Source organism: Pteropus medius, unplaced genomic scaffold, assembly GCF_902729225.1.
Source record: "Pteropus medius unplaced genomic scaffold, Ma_sr-lr_union100, whole genome shotgun sequence".
Classification (NCBI taxonomy): domain Eukaryota; kingdom Metazoa; phylum Chordata; class Mammalia; order Chiroptera; family Pteropodidae; genus Pteropus; species Pteropus medius.
Window position 1 is genome coordinate 1339517 of NW_024341894.1, and position 18959 is coordinate 1358475.

Here is an 18959-nt window from a genome sequence, read left to right on the forward strand (position 1 = left end):
GAAGCATAACCTTCACACATACACACTTGAACATAAAACACACATTTGGCATCTCCAGAGCTGAGAGCATCTACTGGAATAACCAGCAGAAGCAGCAGCCACGTTACAGAGCAGAGGGAACCATGGTCGGCGGGAGTGGCCAACCCCAGCCTGTGGGGACATGAGAACAGAAGGGGAATAAAACTACATGGGCCACATGGAAATCCGTTGTGTTTGTTCATGATACATATGAGACACCCCACACCACAGCTGCCTTTGAGAATTACCAGAAAAACAAAGAGAACTTTGCAGAGGCACATGACAGCAAGTGGGAGCAAGCCAGGGAAACCAGAGTAAAAACAACGAGGATCTCATAGAGCTGTAGTAAGAAATGAAGAAAGAATAAATAATATTTCAAAGCAACTGGGATAAACCGCCCCCACTCCCTCTATCAATGTTTGGCCCAATCTGCATGTGTGTTTACTTTATCATCTTGTGTTAATTTGTCATCACTATCACCTACCAATATTCATTTCTTGAAAGTAACCTGTTTTTGAAATGATGGCTCTGTACCACAAATGAGGCTGATTTAATGACTCTGGCAAGTGACAATCCGATGGCAATCACAATGGCTGCACACATGAGCACAGACAGGCACGGTACGGACCTCCTTTGTGTGGCAATGCTCTGCTAATGGTGTCTATTGGAGGAGTTGGAGGAATTCTCCTTCTGTTTTCCTAATGATGTTAACGTCTTCATGAGGTTAATGAAACCGCTAACACTGGCCAACTGTGAATGGCTTCGTGTTTAATATAAAACCATCTAATCTCAGACTTATGCGAACACTAGGGATTACTATTGTTGTAATTGTATTTATTACTGTGTAACTACATCAGGGTTTTTTCTTCTTAGGGCCAGAATCAGAGACCACCAAGGACCTGATCTGATTCAGAGACTGCTGTATTGCTAGGTGGACACCAGCTGGGGGTCTATCATGACATAGCGCTGGTTTGGTTATAATCCTTTATGGTCTCTACCGCCCCCTGCTGACCTTCAGAGGGAGTAGCAGCTCTCCAGCAGCCCCATGGGACCAGAAGACAAACTATGAACACCTATTTATGTACTACCACTTACTATGAGCTTTCTAATACTTATAACATTCCCATTGCATAGGTCTTGTTACTGCCATTTTACAGCTAAAGAAACCTATACTTGAGTAGTCAGCCAACTTACCTAAGGACACAGGGCTTGTGAGTGGCAGATCCAGGACAAGGTATAAATCTGACTCACAACATTTGTTACACTCCCACCGGGGGACACGGTATAGTGAAAATACACATATTCTAAAACCAGATAAACTTGGGTTTTGATTTTAAATCCCCAACTTGAGCTCTTTAAGATAAACCTTAAACAAGTTATTAAATGTATTTAAATTTGCTTAGCTCAGTTTCTCAATCTGTAGACTATGAATCATTATTCATACCTTGGAGGATTGCTGTAAGAGTTAACGATTAAGTAGCAAAGCACAGGACCTGGAAAACAATGGCTGCCCCATATATGGTGGGTGGCCATATGGGGCCAGAGACAGAAGGTGGACAAGGATCTATCAGCTGGCCTTCCTATGGCTCAGTGGTTGCTTCATTTAGGTTCCCAAGAGGTTTGTAATTCAAGTCTATGGCTCGAAAAAATACTAGAAAGCTCAAATAATGATGCCAACACAGCTAAATATCTCCTTAACACTTATAAATCACTTTTGTGTATATTTTATTTGATCTTCACAAATATATACCTATAGATGCATAAATGTGCCACAAATAATTGAGGAAACTTACAATGCGCCCAACATTACACTACACATATAAAATACATGGTTGAATTTCATCTTCAACCTCTAAGTTGGTGGTATTATTTTCCACATTGTCTAGATGAGGAAGCTGAGGCACAAAAAGATTAGGTAACTTTCCTAGAATCACACAGTAGCAAAGCTAAGACTTGAACACTGGCCCATCTGACCACAAAGCTCATTTCTCTCAACCATACTGCCTTTTTCTGAAGTATGCAAGGCAAGTATTTTTTAACTAAATACATGAGGATATTCTGACTCACACAAGGGTAAGCAACTTGCTCAAGAACTTACAAGTTGTATTTGGAAAAATTAGGACTGAATGAGGACCAGGAGTGTCTGCAATCAGGAGTAAGTGCCTTGTCACTAAAGAAGATCATAGTGAAATAAGATGATCACTCTCCGTGTATAACACATTTACGAAGCAAATAAATTACATGTTTAATTTGCCTCTAAGGTTCTTTTCAAACCTTAATTCTATAACTCGATCCATTTTTAATGTAGAGGGACTCAGCCTTAAGACTAGAATAATTATTTTATTAAGATAAATATAAAGCGACTTTGGCACAAGAAGTTTCCAGGTTTGTAAGGTTTGCCATGTGACAGCTGGAGAACTTTGCGAAACTAGTCATTGCCCAAATGTCCAGAGATAAATTAATAATAATGAGGAAAAACAATTATTCATTGAAACTGGAACAAGGTAAAGAAAAAATATTATCTCTTTGCAAATCTGACCCAGCACTTGCACTATAAATTAAAATCTATGATAAATCTCAAATAAATTGGATGGACATCTGCAGCAGAAATTAAATTGCCAAAGAAAAACTGTACATTTGGGAAATTTTATAAACATGGAAACCACTAAGAGAGGCTTTTCTTGCAGATTGTTTAATGGATTCCTTTATTTAAAATCTTTTAAAGAGCAAATGTGATGCCTCCCACTCACATAGTCCTTTTGAATATTAAGGACTAAGAACTGGACTCTGAGGACAGGTATCTCCAGCAGTAAATCCAGAAAATGTCGTCATACTGTCAGAGACATAAGGACATTGCAACACAAGAACTAGAACACATAACCACAATGTCTAAGTGCAAAGTTATCAAGTGTGGATACAAGTCTGAAACTTGTAACCACATCGTAAAACAAATTTCAGTTTTGTTACAACTGTGATTATCATAAAATCAGAATGGAAAGGAAGGCCTTTATATATATTTTCTCATCTTTAAAGATGGCTTGGGTTTCTATATATCTCAAGATCTGCTTTGTATTTAAAATGAACAGTGAAGAAGATAAATAATATCCAAATACAAATAAAATAACATTGTGCTTCTTAAAAGTTGTATATAAAGGAAAACATTTTTTAAATTACTGGAGATCCTACTATTTAAAATAAACCTGTCTCGCCCTTTCCCTTTATAAAGTGAAAAATAGTTTACTGTTCCTCAGTTTCTACTGTTCTCCTTTTATTTTAATTTTATATTTTTCTCTTTATTGTAAATATTTATATTTCTTCAAACAAGACTTTCGAGGCCTGAAAGTGTATTAACTGAGGAAAGTTTGCCTTAAATACAGACTTTTCTGCTTTTCAAGGAGGGTTACCTTCTCTGTGGCCACATCATGAATAAAGACACACTTAGCCATTCAGCAACACTGGGCCCAGGAAATTACCTACATCTCATAAACCATTATGAGTCACCACAACATAATGACAAGACAGAGAGATGGCAAGTGTCCTCTCTGAGCTAAGATGAGCTAAGAATGACATCTCCCACCTACTGTGAGATGCTTTTACTGTAGGGAGACAGTGGGGGAGTCATCTTGACAAACAATGGATATCCCAAACTCTCAGCCTCTCCTCTCCAAATCTGTGCCACCTCTGACCAACTGAGACAAATTATTTTATCTTACACACATACTCCCTTCAGATTATTATTTCCACTACCTCTTTCCCATTCCTGTTGGTGGCAAGAAGTGTGTAAGACTCTATCTCCGACAGTAAGTCTCTTGGCAAAAAGGCAGACATAGCTACTTTTAAGTTGTCTCTTGAAATATACAGAAACTGGGAGCTAGGAGAGATCCCATTAGAAGAGCCAAAGCAGACCCAGCTGCTCTCCATACCTTAAGCTGGATATGTATGAACCCTGAAGCAGACAAATAGGCCTGGGTGTCCATGTGTCAGAACAAGCCTTATCTTTATCCTAGCAAGGGAGCCTGCAGAACCCAGCCAATACAGTAACTGACTACCAGGCCAGAAGAAATGTCTAGCCTCAATCTTTGCCATGCGTGAGAATAACTTTGACATTTCAGTATATACTTTCATCTGGGTGAATAAGCTCCTTTCTTCTAGGGAAGAAAAAAAAAAAGTCTGGGGAAGATGTTTTTATTTTCAGAAATCCCTAACAGATAAACTCAACCCACACAACCTAGAGAGGGAAATCAATAAATCAGACACAAGAGCTAGCATGAGCTGGAAGAGAAGTGTGGCAGAGATTCACTTCCTCCTGAATGGTCTCAGACTAGAATATCACTAGAGCTAAGAGTGCATTCCATGGTAGGACACGCCAGGCAGTCTGGAGAAGACTGTCTTCTGCCCCCACAAACAGAAAGTCTTGTTCAGGAAGCAAGAGACATCTCTCTACAGCATCTTCCTGATCTGTAGTTTATAAAATGGAGTTTGTGCTTTTTTTCTAACTGTATAAGATTGTACAAATGTTAATGAGACTTATTGTTTTCTGGAATAAATGCAGGAAAACTTAAAAGGGAAAGGGGCCAAAGTTTTACAGAGTGCTGTGAAGAAGATCAGACCTACATTTAAAAGGCCTGGGCTCTAACACTGCCATATACAATCGAGCTCCCGGCACTCTCTCCGGTCCTCAGTTTCTTCATCTGTAAAACAAGACATGTGTAAGGGTTGCGAACTGACAGCCTCTAGCCTGCTCAATGTTTCTCAAAAAAAAAAAAAAAAAACTGAATTTAGTCATCTTTAAATGGGGTGCATGCTGTCCAGATAGCCTGAGCCCATCACTTTTTGTCTCATACCTGCTCCTCCTTCACACATTTATGATACTGACCTAGCCCTGAAAGCATTTGAGCTTGAAATTCAAGAATCTCAGTCTTGCCCAGTCTTAAAAAAAAAAAAAAATCTACAGTGTTTTGACCCAGGCAGCCACAGATAATGTTTCCTTGTTGCCTCTCTACTTGGATCTCTCAGCTTGAGCTGCATTTTGAAAATGAAGAGAAAAAGGCAGCCCAGCAGGAGGAACGAAAAGCGCATGCGAAAGCATCAGGCCACGTTCTAGAAATGCAAGCAGCTGGGTGCAACTAGAAGGGTTTAGGGGGAGAAGGAGAATAGAAAAATTGAGGTGAGACGTGTAGCAAGAGGCTGAAAGGAGTTGTGAGCTAAGCTGTAAACCCTGAATATTGTCCTGAAAACTGTAGGGAGATAGCAGATAGGGTTGGGGTGGGGGGATCACTAAACGTTTTTAACCTGTTGGATTTCTCCTTTAAGCTTGTCTACTCTGGAGGCTACATGGAAGATAAACAAGTATTTTCCCCATTAGTAAAAAGAGTTGATGTAGATCAAGGGTTCACCATGCTGATTACAAATTAGAATCACCTGAGAAGCTTGTAAAAGTGCTGCTAACCTTGCATCATGCCTAGCGATTTTTTATTTAATTGGGAGAGGGGGGAATGAATAAGTTTTTTTTAAGGCACATGAATCTTAAAGAATCTAAAATTCTATGAACTATATCAAAGAAGGTTCCTACCATTCCAAGTGAAGCATGGTAAAAAGCCATTTCCTTTGCATCTTCAGACCCTAAATCTGAAACAAGACAAGATTTGGAAAGTATCTTGTAACAGTGGGACTATCAAGCTTCTCCCTGAAAAAGCACAGGATTATTTCAGAGAATGACTTCAAACTTCTATTTTAGAATTTCACGCTATCAAATTATTTCGATGTGAAGGAAAACCAGCATCTCTCAAATGGAAAATCAATATGAAAGATAAGCGCAACCTATTCACACTTTATAAAGGATTGTTTTTAATCATTCAGTTACTGAGCATATATAGATAATCTTAGTAATATTTTCCAGAATCCCAGCATGGTAGATGAGCAGGCTTCCTACTCATTTTCTGCCTCTCTCCTTCCTCTACTCTGAACCTGAGGACACTTGTTTGTTTGCTTGCTTGTTTTTAAAGCTAATATTTACGGAGCACTATCTATGAGCCAGGCATTATGTCAAATACTTTACAAATATATTAGTATATATTACTACTTTATTAACAGAAAGTTACAAAAAAAGAAAAAAGAAAGAAAAATAACTTGCTTGAGGACAAAAAGCTAGTAAAAAGCAGTGTCAGAATTTGAATCCAAGTCCATGTCTCTCCTAAGTCCACGCGCTTCACCACCACCCTACCCGGTACCGCCATTCCTCCCCACTCTCTAACCATATCTTGCCTCCTACCCACACATCCTCAACCTGACCTGTGGAGCAGGATTCCACTTTGAGTTCGCTGAAGGTATGAGAAGAGGTACATTAAGAGGAGACACACTTCCAACCTCAGATCGCTTGGTCCTCTCTCTGGGGCGATCTCTCAGATTACTGTCAGGAGGGCGCCCTCTGCTGTTTAAGATTATTAAACCATAGGTTAAGAACAGAGGGCCCAAAAATTCACAGGGCCTCCTTATATTGGGACCCCATCTGGAGATGAATTTGTCCCTTATAAACAAACTGTAATCCCCAACTGTTTAAAAACAAAAAAAAAAGGTCAATCCAAAATAAAAAGGCTTCAACCCCAAAAAGCAAGAGACATCAATCTCAGTTCCAATAGTTTGTCCAAATTCAAGCCGCGGATTGTTACAGTGGTCCTGAAATTAGTCTCCACCTCACCGGTTAGATGTTGCTGTTTTCCTTCTTTTGCACTGTTCACATTAAACGGAAGCATTAACCTTTATGGCTATTGTCTTCTTTTAAAAGTGTGATTGTGAGAAGGAAAGTCTCTTGTCTTAGACATTATAATGATGCAGAACTTGCTGCAAGGAGCACACAGCCCAGATGCTTTCTTTCTTTACCCAGAAACTATAAAACATTTAGGGAACCCTGGGGCAAGTGCATCATAAAATATTCAGCAACATCTGTGCCATATTATTTACTGACAGACTAGATCCAGAAAACATGGCGCCTGCATCACAGCTGCCCTGCATGCATCACGGGGGCCGTCAGCCTGTGGCTGGAAGTCGCTGGTTTATGGTCCTTTGCTTCCTCCACCGTCTTTCTCATGCTGCCTTTCTCCTCAGCACCTCACAGTCATGGGGCTCCCAGGACAAGCTTTAAAATAGATTCGGGCCCACAGTCTCTGTGAGCAAAACAATTTCTAACAAAGGCTGCCTGGTTCTGTAGAGGTGGGTTGTATCCCTCTCCTCAGGGACTTACAAAAGTGAGTCACTGAAGGCCAAAGCACAACCTGAGGTTCAGGATGGGGGGAACAAGACAGTCACCTAGAGAGCTGTTATAAATACTCACCCTTCCTGTCACCTAATTTTGCTAAACAACTGCCCTCTCCACCCCACTCTTTCCCCATTCCCAACTTCATGTTTATTTTCGAAAAAGTTCCACACAAGATACAGCCCATCCCCTTGAATAAAGACTGGATTAGATCCTTCAGAAGCAGAGTGACCACAGACCGAGTTTGTCCAGTACAGTCCAAATTTACACGGATTGTCCTGGCTATTTTGTTAATAACATCCCCTTTCACTCTCAAAAGTCGCAGTTTAGGAATGTAAAATATATAGTCGCCCTATATAAGGTCCCCTCCAGACCCTTACCAAAGATTTCTAGTCTTCTAGAATCTTCCGCACAAAAAATCTCCCCAATGCTTTCGAGATCACCAATTGGGATGTCTCCCAAGTGTCTCAGCCTTCACACAGGAGGTTTCCCTGTTTCCTCCTCTCCTGCTCTGCCTCCTCCACGGTCTTCAGTGAGAAGCCATGTAAAGACCCCTTGCCACAGGGCACACCTCTAACTACCAAGGGTGCTGCAGGTGGATCTGGCATAGCAGCAATCTGAACTGCCCCCAGGTGTGTAATGAAGGGAAAGAATCCCACACACCTGCTGGTGCCACACTCAGGCATAAGGCCTAGGAGGCAATGTGAACGCAGGCTCCCAAAAACTTTCAAAGGCCTTTCTTGTGTAACACCTATTCTTATTGCTCTCTGCTCCTGTTACAGAAACTGTAGAATTATGGCCTATCAGCCAACCTAGGTTACAGGTATGTTTCTTTAGATCCACCACGTTGTTTTCATGTTGAGCCAACATTTTTAAAAATTAGATTTCATAGAGAATCAGTGATGTGCTAAAGAAATACTTGTGAAAGCCAAACGTTAAATTTTCAAAAATTTTGTGAGCAGTTGTTAAACCCAGCTATAATTAAAACTTAAATAATGCAAACAGACACCTAAATAAATTCCACTAAAACCTAAGGCAATAATTAGATGGTGATAATGGCTGTACAGTTCAGAAAACATACTAAAATTCATTGAACTGTATACTTAAAATGCATGAAGAGTGAATTTTACTATATGTAAATTTTATTTCAATAAAGCTGTTATGAACAAACTTTTAAAGGTAATAAATACTCAAAAGTCATCCAAGATCTATACCCTTGAGGTTGTTTACATCTCTTGTATCTGTAGGGTGGAAATTCTGCCCATCTCTTTCCGACTCCACATTCTGTAACATGTCTTGAAGACTTAAAATAAGTCATGACGAGATTAACACCATGGAAATAGGCAAATGTTTCATATCAGGACTTGATTCATTATTTATTGTTGTCTAGACTTAAGATAATGGAGAAAATGTTAATAACGCAGATTAAACAAAGTGTCTTGTGCCTGTTGTCTTTACATTATGAATAGCTCCAAAAATTGAGTAAGTGTTCTTCCAGTATTTGAAAGCTATTATCCAATTCAGAAAAGAAGTCATTCAAGTCATGATGAACACGTGTACTTATGAATGTTGGTTGATATTTTCACTTACCATAATAAGAAAGATGAAAGTGAAACAAAGACTTATGTCAGAATTACACTCATAATCAAGTTTCTAGTCATAGTCTGATTTTGTGACCCTATTATTGGTGATAATTATAAAAACTGAGAGTGGATTTGGTAAGAAATAGCAAGTCACACAGACTATGTTAAGTTTTATGAGTATTTGCAAATTGTATGCTACTATATAGCTTTTATATCAGTAAACTTTATAATACATTAAATATGCATATACACACACACACACACTTTTTGTTGTTAAATATTTACTAGCATGCTATTCAATATCATCGTTTCCAGGTTTCCCTTGAAAAATCAAATCTGGTAATATTATACCTGTATGCCCACCTAGGAACTAGAGTTGGCTGGAGTTGAAGCAATGTCTTACCTGCCTTGGACAGGCACACAGTCTCCAGTTCATGCTCAGTCCTCACCACTTCCCATTGTTTTCCACTCCACTTCTCGTGTTTTCATTACCTGCCTGCCTCCAGTGGGCTTCTGAGTTTAAGTAACCTGTTATGGTCCTTTCCTGCAGAATCAGACACAAGTCCATAATGCTAACCAGAAACATGCAGATATAGTACTGACCTCCTATGGTAGGCTGACTAATAGCCCCCAAACATATCCACATCCTAATCCCCAGAATTGGTGAATATATGTTGCCTTATATGGTTAAAGGGATTTGCAGTTGTGCTTAAATTACAGATCTAGAGCTGGGGAGATTATCCTAGATTATTCGTATGGGCTCAATGTAATCCCAGGGTTTTATCGGAGGGAGGTGAGAGGATCAGAGTCAGAAGAAGGAGATGTGAAAACAGAGCAGTGGCTGCAGTGATGTGCTTTCAATATGGAGGAAGGCACCGTTAGCCAAGGAATGCAGCTGGCATCTAGAAGCTGGAAAAAATGCAAGGAAGCAGATTCTCCTGTAGAGCCTCCAGAAGGAACACAGACTTCCTAATGTTTTGATGTTAGCCTCATGAGAGTCATTTCAGATTTCTGACCTCCAGAACTGTAAGATAATAAATTTGTATTGTTTTAAGCCAGTAAATTTGTAGTAATTTGTTATAGCAGCAATATGACACCAATACACCTTCTAAGTCTCATCAATGATATACATTCTCTCTCTGCCCAAATTCTCCTCTCTTTCCAATCAGCCACATCCCTGCCTAAAGTTTTGTAACCAGGCTCTTTAAACCAAGAACTATGTCTTCGCTTAAAATTTTGACTTCGATTCTGTGATGGATGAAGGATAGAGGCAGAACATGCAGGGAATGCACGTTCTGGAACAGATTCCCATCCCTCTATCTTATTGTTACATCTGATACTGTTCAACACACTCTCCTTTCTCACTCAAAGTGACAGGGGTGATGGGATAACCAGGGTAGATTATTAAAATAAACCCAAACTTCCCTCCAGTCTCTCAGTACCTCATTCTGCCTCTAGCTATCCCATTACCAACTCTTTCCTTTTTGCCAGCCTAATTTTTATTCTCCATTCCCCCACCTACTTTGCCTTTCCAGCCCAACTAACTCAACAGTCTTGTCTCTTGACTCTTGATCTTCTGGCTTAGTTTTCTAAACTCCATCTAGCATGCTCACTCCTGCCATGATATATCCATGGACTAGTAACTCAGAATTAGCACCCCTGACCTTGGTCCAACCCTAAAACTTCTCCCCATTTCATGGAAACTGCCCTTACTCCACTGCTGGGGATCCTTCTCAGCTCAGCTATAAAATAATTCAAGTATTAAAGATCATGAAAATGAAGTGTATCATTAGAATGTATCTTCTCTGTTAACAGCAATACTTGAGAATTCAAATTCACATCACATTTTCCTATAATAGTAACATTATAAATAACAGTGTGCCAGCTCAGTCCATTATACACATGACTTACTTACAATATAAGTAAGCTACAGAATTCTCCTACATTCTGGGTCACAGAGTGATGTAGAAGAGGTTGCTGAGCTCCAGGCCAGCCATGAGTAAAATTCTGAAGTGAGTCAAATCCTATTTGGTTTATTTTTCTTTAGTCCCCTTTCTGTTACCCTCAAACTTAACTCAATCTAAAATTTCCCACCACCTCAACCACTAGTTGAACTGTAGACTACATTATCTGCTTTGGTAGCCACTAGTCACATGTGACAATTCAGCAGTTGAATTTCAAAGACTTAATACAAAAAAAAGAATGTAAAATATTTCATCAATACTTTGTACATTAAGTAGATATTTAAATGATAATGTTTGGGCACATTTGGGTTAAAATATATTATTAAAATTAACTTTACTTTTTAAATTTTTTAATGTTTCTACTAGGACATTTAAAATTAAACACATGGCTCACATTTGTGGCTCACATTGTGTCTCTATTGGGCAGTATTGCCCTAGACCCTTGCTATCCAAAGCGTTGTCCACAGACCAGCAACTTGAGTATCACCTGGAAACTGTTAGAAAGCAGAATTGTAGGCTCACTGAATTAGAGTCTGCAATTTAACAAGATCCCGAGGTGATTCATCTGTACATTAAAATTTGAAAATCACAGTTCAGGAATCAACAAACTTTTTCTTTAAAAGGCCAGATAGTAAATATTTTATGCTTCATGGGTCACACAGTCTCAATCACAAATATTGAACTCTGTCATTGTATCATATACAAGTGAATGAGTATGGCTGTGCTCCTGTGAAACTTTATTTACAAAAACATTGAATAGACTCATGGTGTCTCAAATGTTAGCATTCATTTGCATCACTTGGGGAGCCTGTTCAAACAGAGCTTGCTGGGCTCCACCCTCAGAGTTTCTGATTCCGTAGATCTAGGGAAGGGTCTGGTAATTTGTATTTCAAATGTTTCCAGGTGATGCCAGTGCCGCTGAACCAGAGACCGCACTTTGAAAACCACTACTCTAAAATTATGGTGTAATAGAATAAAATAATCAGCCTTTCTGACTCCATCTTGTTCAGGCCTGCCAGTTCTTAAAACAGGTCAGTAGCTTCTACTTAGTCCAGCACATAAGCACATTAATCATTAAAGAAATTTAGACTATAGCTTGGAAATTACTGAAACAACCTCCCTGCTCAAAACTACCTCCCCCAAGCAGATAAGTAAAATATATACAAAAATAATGATTGTTTATCAAAGATGTATAGAAACATCATGACTAAAACCATGGTGATCCAAGTTTGTTGATTGATAGAGAATAAAAAAGTTTTGATGCAGGACAGGGCAAATTTCCCTGAGTTGGTGGTGGGGAGACCAAGCCCTGCACCAAGAGAAAAAAAAGGTCCTTTGGCAGAGAGTGTAGAAAGAATTCAACACACAAGCCAAAGTTGAAGTCAAAAGGAAAGTTTATTAGAAAAGGGATAACACTCCACAGACAGAGTGTGGTCTCCTCTCAGAGGTCGAGAATGAAAGGGACAGTGAGAAAGTGAGAGAGAGATGGAGTAAAGGCACTGAGAGAGACTCTGAGTGTTCAGGGAATTCAGTTTGTAAGTCATTCTTTAGTTCCCATTTCCTTTGATGTGGACATACAGTGAGGAAGGGGAAGAGTATGTAGTGTGAAAAGGTAGGAATACATAGAGTGAAAGGCTTGCTGGCAGTTTCCTAGCCTTTAATCCATAGGTTCTCCATGGTTTTAGCCATAGGGAACAACTCTTGGTTCCTTGTTTCCCCTTCACAGGTATAAAGAAAGGGTTGTTGGTAATCCAGCAGAAATCTTCCTTTGTTCTGAAGGGGTCCTCCTGGCCTGGCTGCAGGCTGATCAGCATATTTCAATCTCTGATTGTAGCTTGATTAACATTTTTAATTCTCTTGACTTCTCCCTACAGTTAGTTTCACCATCCTCCTCAGACTCTCACTGATGCCCAGATGTCTGTGGTCATCAACCACCTCTTGACCAAAAAACTCCTCCCATTACCCTCTTCCCTTGACAGAAAAGAAGCCTGAATTTCACACTTTCTCAAGATGGATGTTCTTTAGGACACTAGTCTGTCATCTTCACAGCTTACTGGTTTTCCGAATAAAGTCACTTTCCTTGTCCCAACACCTTGTCACTCAACTTATCGGCTATTATGCGATAAGTGGTTTTCAATTCAGGCTGTACACTGGAATTGTCTAGGAGTCTTTTTAAAAATACCCATGCCTGATTCTCACTCTTGAACAATCAAATCACAATCTCTAAAGGTTGAGAGGCCTGGCAGCACTGACACTTTTTAAAAGCTCCCCAAATGATTTTAATATGCAACCAGGTATCTGCACAGAACAAAATTACCTACTAGTCCCTAAATAACAATGGCAAGTTGTTAAGAAGACAGAAATGGTAATGAACTAATTTACAATTATTTGTGAAAGACCTATTACACCTTAACACACAAAAAAAACAAGTATTTCACAAAGGGATGTTTTTGTATGGCTCTCAAATTGGTAGAACAGACAGCCAAATGAAGCACAATTTTAAAACTATCAGGTTTGGAAGGTATTTTTAAGAGTAGAAAAAAAGATAGATGATCATGACGTGCTTTCCTACACTGTTTTTGGTTTTGGTTTCACAAGTAAAACAACTGAGCAACAGCAAGTACCAAGACCTGACTCCTAGTTCTGACCTTGCTGATAAAACCAGCTATGTGACATTGGATAAAATCACTTGAGCTTGTGCTTCCTTAACTATAAAACAAGAGGTTTTGGCTTCTAGCTCTAAATGCCTTTGCTTTACTATTTGCGTTTTATAAATCATAACTTTTTATAAACATTTCGAGATTTTTCTCTTTGGCAGCAGCAGTGGGTATTGTATCAGTAAGATGAGACCAAGAGTGAAGGCAACGGCTTATCCAGAGATGTCCTGTATGTGATTGTTGTTTATGTGGTAACAAATCCTTCAGCACCAAGTAGCTTGACCAAGTAGCTTGACAGCTTTATGGACCACTCTCAGAAATCAGAATCAAGGCCCAGGGCCAATACCAAGTAGAAACTTGAGCTACTGCACCAAGTTCTCAGCTACTTTGGATGGTGATATTGAAGCATGAGAGAAAGAGGAGAGTGAATAATCTTTACCATGGACAAAGAATAAAAACAAAGTCCTAAGATAGAGGAGTCTTTATTCTTAGATGAAGGAAGAACAGAAGAGATCCAAGAGAAGTCAACAAAGACATCTCAGCATTGGTATGAGAATATAGGTCAAGTGGAAAATGACAATCACTATATGCAGTAGGGGATTCTATACAGACACTCATATGATCCAGAGGAAAATAGACTAGAAGGAAAAGAGGCAAGCATATATAATTGACTTTCTGCATCTATATTTCAGGTCTAACTCACTTGAAAATAGTCCAAATGCCCTTAGAAAGGCTAATAAGTTTATAGTAATAAGATCAATTCTGATTTTTTGGAAGCCCCCAATGAACAAAGGTGCCCATAGTCTTGGACAGACAGACTTTGGACACTAGGAGTTATAATTTCTACATGGCCTTTTAAGGAAAACATTTTATTAAATTTACTTCACCAGATATTCTGTCTACTGAATAGTCTTTTTCGTGTCATATACTCATGGGGGCTAATTTTACTACTCTAAATAATCTCAATTTAATGAGAAATTAATCAAATTAACATTTAAAAAAGCAAGTGCAATGATCACTAGCAGTAGTCTAGTAATTCCATCTTTTATCGATGATAGATGTGAATCAGTGTAAGTGAGCCCATCTCTTTCTTCCCTTGAAGTCCTGCCTGGATTCATAAAATAGGAACTTGCACCAAAAGATCCTCCCTCTTGAGGAACTTCCATCAACAATTCTACTCTCTTGCTCTTCTGGAAGAGGAGAGGAGCAACTCGATTGTTGAAATTGGAGTAAAATGCATGGTTTATACATATCTTTGAGTCTTGAGAACCAGATTAAGACTAAACACTGAAAAGATATGGAATTGGGCTGAAAATTACTAATCATTCCTATTTTCTAGCAGGGAGGAAATTTGAAAAGACAAGAAAGTGACAATTATTGAAGAAAACAGAAGCATTACATGTTCATGTTCCAATAAGGTGTATATTTGTATTTGTATTTTTTTCAATCTGAAATGGGATAATGTTGTATATTCATCTCCAATTTACTTTTTCACATAATAATGTATCATTGGAATCTCTCTAGGTCAATATATGTGAATCTGATTCACTCTTTTTAATTGTGGTATGACAGCTTGTAATATGATTATTATAACAACCTTCTATTCTCCTATTAATGTTCATTCAGATTATTTCCAGCTCGTTTTTTTTTTCGCCACTACAAACATTAAATAAACATCCTTATTCATATATCCCTAAGTACTTGTGCTTTCGTTTCATTATAGATTACCAAAAGGGATTATAAAATAAAGTGATATGATATATTTTAATAGATATATATTGCTAGTTGCTTTCCCAAAAAGTTCTCACCATTTGAATTCCAACCAGCCATGTATGACTACCCATATTTCATTTTCGACAACATATGTTTTCAAAGTTTCCCATTTTAACACACTGATGATTTAATTTTTATTTCCCTGAGTATTAGTGGAATAGAGCATCTTTTTGTATATGTACTGAATATTTTCGTTCTCTTTTTGTGAATTTTCTGTGCATATACTTTGTCCACTTTCTTAAATTAGGTCTTTTGCCTTATTCTTATTTAGAGGAAGTCATTTCTTTATTAGGGTTGTTAAATTTGTCCATCATAGATTTTAAAATATTGTTTTCCTTTCTGTCATCAATCTTTTGCTTTCATTTGTTATGTTTGAACAAATGTATTTTTAAATTTTTGAAGTTTAATTTATCAGTCTTTTATTACAGCTGGGATTCTTATCTTGCTTAGGAAGTTCTCCTTACCTAAGGGTATAAAAATATGCTCCTAAATTTTATTATTTTATATGTCTACATTGAAATAATATATCAACAATGTATTTTTTATTGAGGTAAACTTCACATACAGAGAAAAGCACAGATCTTAAGGGTACAATTCGAGGATTTTGACAAGCAGATACATGCATATAAACAAAAACCTATTGAGATATAGAACATTTTCGTCACTCTGAAGAGTTTTCACGTTGCTCTTTGCCATCAGTTTGCAGACCTCGTTGAAAACCACTGTTCTGATTTCTATCACATATATTAGTTTTGAACTTCATATTAATGAAATCACACCGTGGGAACTCCTTTGTGTCTGTTTTCGTTCATGCAATATGATGTCTTTGAGATATTTCCGTGTTACTGCTAAGCCGTATTCCATTGTATGAAACATATAAGAGTTTTTTACCTGTTCTTTCTCTGATGGGCATTTGGGTTGTTTCTGGTTTGGGGCTCTTATGAACAAGCTTCCATGAACATTCACATACATGTCTTTTTGTGGACAGATTGGATAGGTATTTTCATTTCTCCCCAGGGAAATAGGTAGGATTGGAACTGATATGTCCTAGTGTAGATGAAGTTTCTAACTTTTTAAGAAACTGCCAACCTTTTTTCTAGAATGATGGTACCATTAAGCCAAATTCGAGAGTTCTTATTGCCTTGCATCCTCACCAACATTTGGTGCAATCTTTCAAATTTTAGCCATGTAAGCAGGTTTGAAGTGGTTTCTCATTGTGATTTAAATTAGCATTTCCCTAATAACTAACAATATGGAGCCCCTTTTTGTGTCTTTAATAAATTGGGTTATTTGTCTTTTATTGTTGAGTAGTAGGAGTTTTTTATGTTTTCTGGATACAACCTTTTTGTATTGTGAATATTCTTTATGTATTGTAAATATTCTTTCAAAATTGTGGCTTTTCTTTTCATTTTCTTAACAATGTCTTTTGATGAGAAAGTATATTTAATTTTAATAAAGTCTCGTTCATCAGTTTTTTGTTTATAGTTATTTTCAGAATAAATTTGCATTCTCTGAGTTCCTTCGAGATATTCTCCTATGTTTACTTCTAGAAACTGTATAATTTTGCCATTTAAATATAGGACATGGATTTATTTCAATTCAGTTTTGATTGTAAGTATGAAATAAGTCTTGAAGTTTATTTTTTCCATATGTTTAATCAGTTGTTCTAGCATTACTGAACTGAAATCTTCATGTCGACAATACTAGTTCAATCAGAATGAAAAGACAGAAAATAATTGCAATGCCTAGAATTGTCAAAGATAAATAGAATTAAGCATTGTTATGCAAGCCGGTATATAAATGTAACTCATAAATTGATAGTATCTTTCTTCAGAGCAATTTGGCAAATGTCAAGTTCTTTAAAATATATATATATAAAAATATAAACTTTGAACTAGCAATTGATTCAAAAATTGAACTAGCAATTTAATTTCTAAAAATTCATGCTAAAGAAATAACTCACATGCCCAAAGATTTCTGTACAACAATACTGACGGCATAGAGACCATCCAAATGTCCAAAGTCGGGAGATAGGTAAAATAAATCATAACATTTCTAATAAATTTTATAATAGGATTTTATGCAGCTATTAAAATTTGGTTCAAAACTGTTTCACAATCCTATTGCTATATATTTGTAACATATTAAGTGAAAAAGTATAAAACACCAAATTTCATTTAACTACACTTCTGTAAAAAAAATGATATAAAAGACCAGTGGGCTATATACCAAAACATTCTACCAAAACATAAAAGAATATTTTACTCTTTGCACCCATTTACTCTTTAATCCTCTACAAAATTTTGGATTGGGATTATAGGTAATGTAATTTTTCTTGTCTATATTTCATCTTTTCTCTATAATTAGCATATATTGCTTTCGTACTAAGAAAAGAACATAATAATTTTAAACGATAAAAGGGGGCACCTCCAAACCCAGTATGTGTTTTGGCCACATGTTTTTTCCCAATCAACTTCAAAACAGCTGTATTTCATTTAATTGCTACTTCTCCTCTCTTTTCCCGGCTGCAGATATTATGCAGATACATGGCGGATTTACAATTACTCCTCCTCTCCTCAGTGCATCTATTATTTTCATCACAGCTCTAGTAGGTGTGTGTCATGTGGGCAACCATGGAGGAACAATGAAGCAGCTCATCAACATTGTCACAGAGTCAAAAAGGAAATAAAAGACTAAGTTGAGAAAAAAGATCATTTGCAGCAGGTATATTCAGGATTTCAGCTTTCGTGTAGAGAAAATTAGGGGAAAATTGGAATTGCTTTTACTGTCCATATGTTAGAACAAACAAAGGGAACTTGTACTCTCTCCCACCTCCGTACAATTTGTGCTACCATTTTATACATTTGCTTTGCTCATGCAGATAATAAAAGGGACATGCTGTTTCTTGTTCTGCTTCCTCTCCTATGTCAGTAATGTAATTTTAGCCCTATAAACGGGCCCCATTCAACCAGTGCCTGGAACCACAGGCTCCTCTTCAACCTTGAACTGGAAACACAATTCATTAGGATCTGTTTCCCATTTCTGAAGTCGATTATCCTACTGGGAAAGTAATTTTCCAGTACTGTTGTTGTACAAAAGTAATTTGCTCCTAACTTCCATTTACTCTTCAGTCTTCCACAGGATTGTAGCATGTTGGAACTAGAAAAAGTCTTACAGAATCATAGCTATCACTTAGAGTGCTCACTCTTGATAGGCACTATTCCAAGAGCCATGCATACATATTAACACATTTAATTTTTATAGTTCTGAGGCAGGGTCTATCCTCATTACAAAGATTAGGGAACTGAGGCACAAAGAGCTTAAATGGAACTGTCCAATGTCACACAAGAAGTGTTTCAAGATTGGAAGGAAGATTGTCTGGCACCAAAGTCCCCTTATACTAACTTCATGCTCTGCCTCTCCGATATCATCTGTACATCCAGTCCTCTTAAGGCACGCCAAGTACCATTCTCATTGCAGAAAAATTAGAAAGCACAGATTGCAAAAGCAATACATCACTCATGCATCTGTCTTTTATTTTTATTTATGGTGTTTCTAACATAGGGAATATTTCACTCTGTCTATCAAATCTTTCCATCTTATATTTTTTGGTGTCTGCTTGTGATGGTATACTTAGATTTTCACACTTCCAGATGATATATAGATATAGATATAGCCACCTATATTTACTTCAATTCTTCTATATTGATTT

The 18959-nt window shown here is 37.6% G+C and overlaps 1 protein-coding gene across 1 annotated transcript in view; it reads right to left on the reverse strand.

Annotated features, from left to right (window-relative positions):
- PLPPR1 (phospholipid phosphatase related 1) overlaps positions 1 to 5649 on the reverse strand; it is a 399455-nt gene extending 393806 nt beyond the window's left edge. The window contains exon 1 of the mRNA XM_039855678.1: positions 5591 to 5649. The gene's annotated coding sequence lies outside the window, so the exon portion shown is untranslated. The remainder of the gene's footprint in view (positions 1 to 5590) is intronic.
- Between the last annotated feature and the right edge of the window lie 13310 nt (positions 5650 to 18959).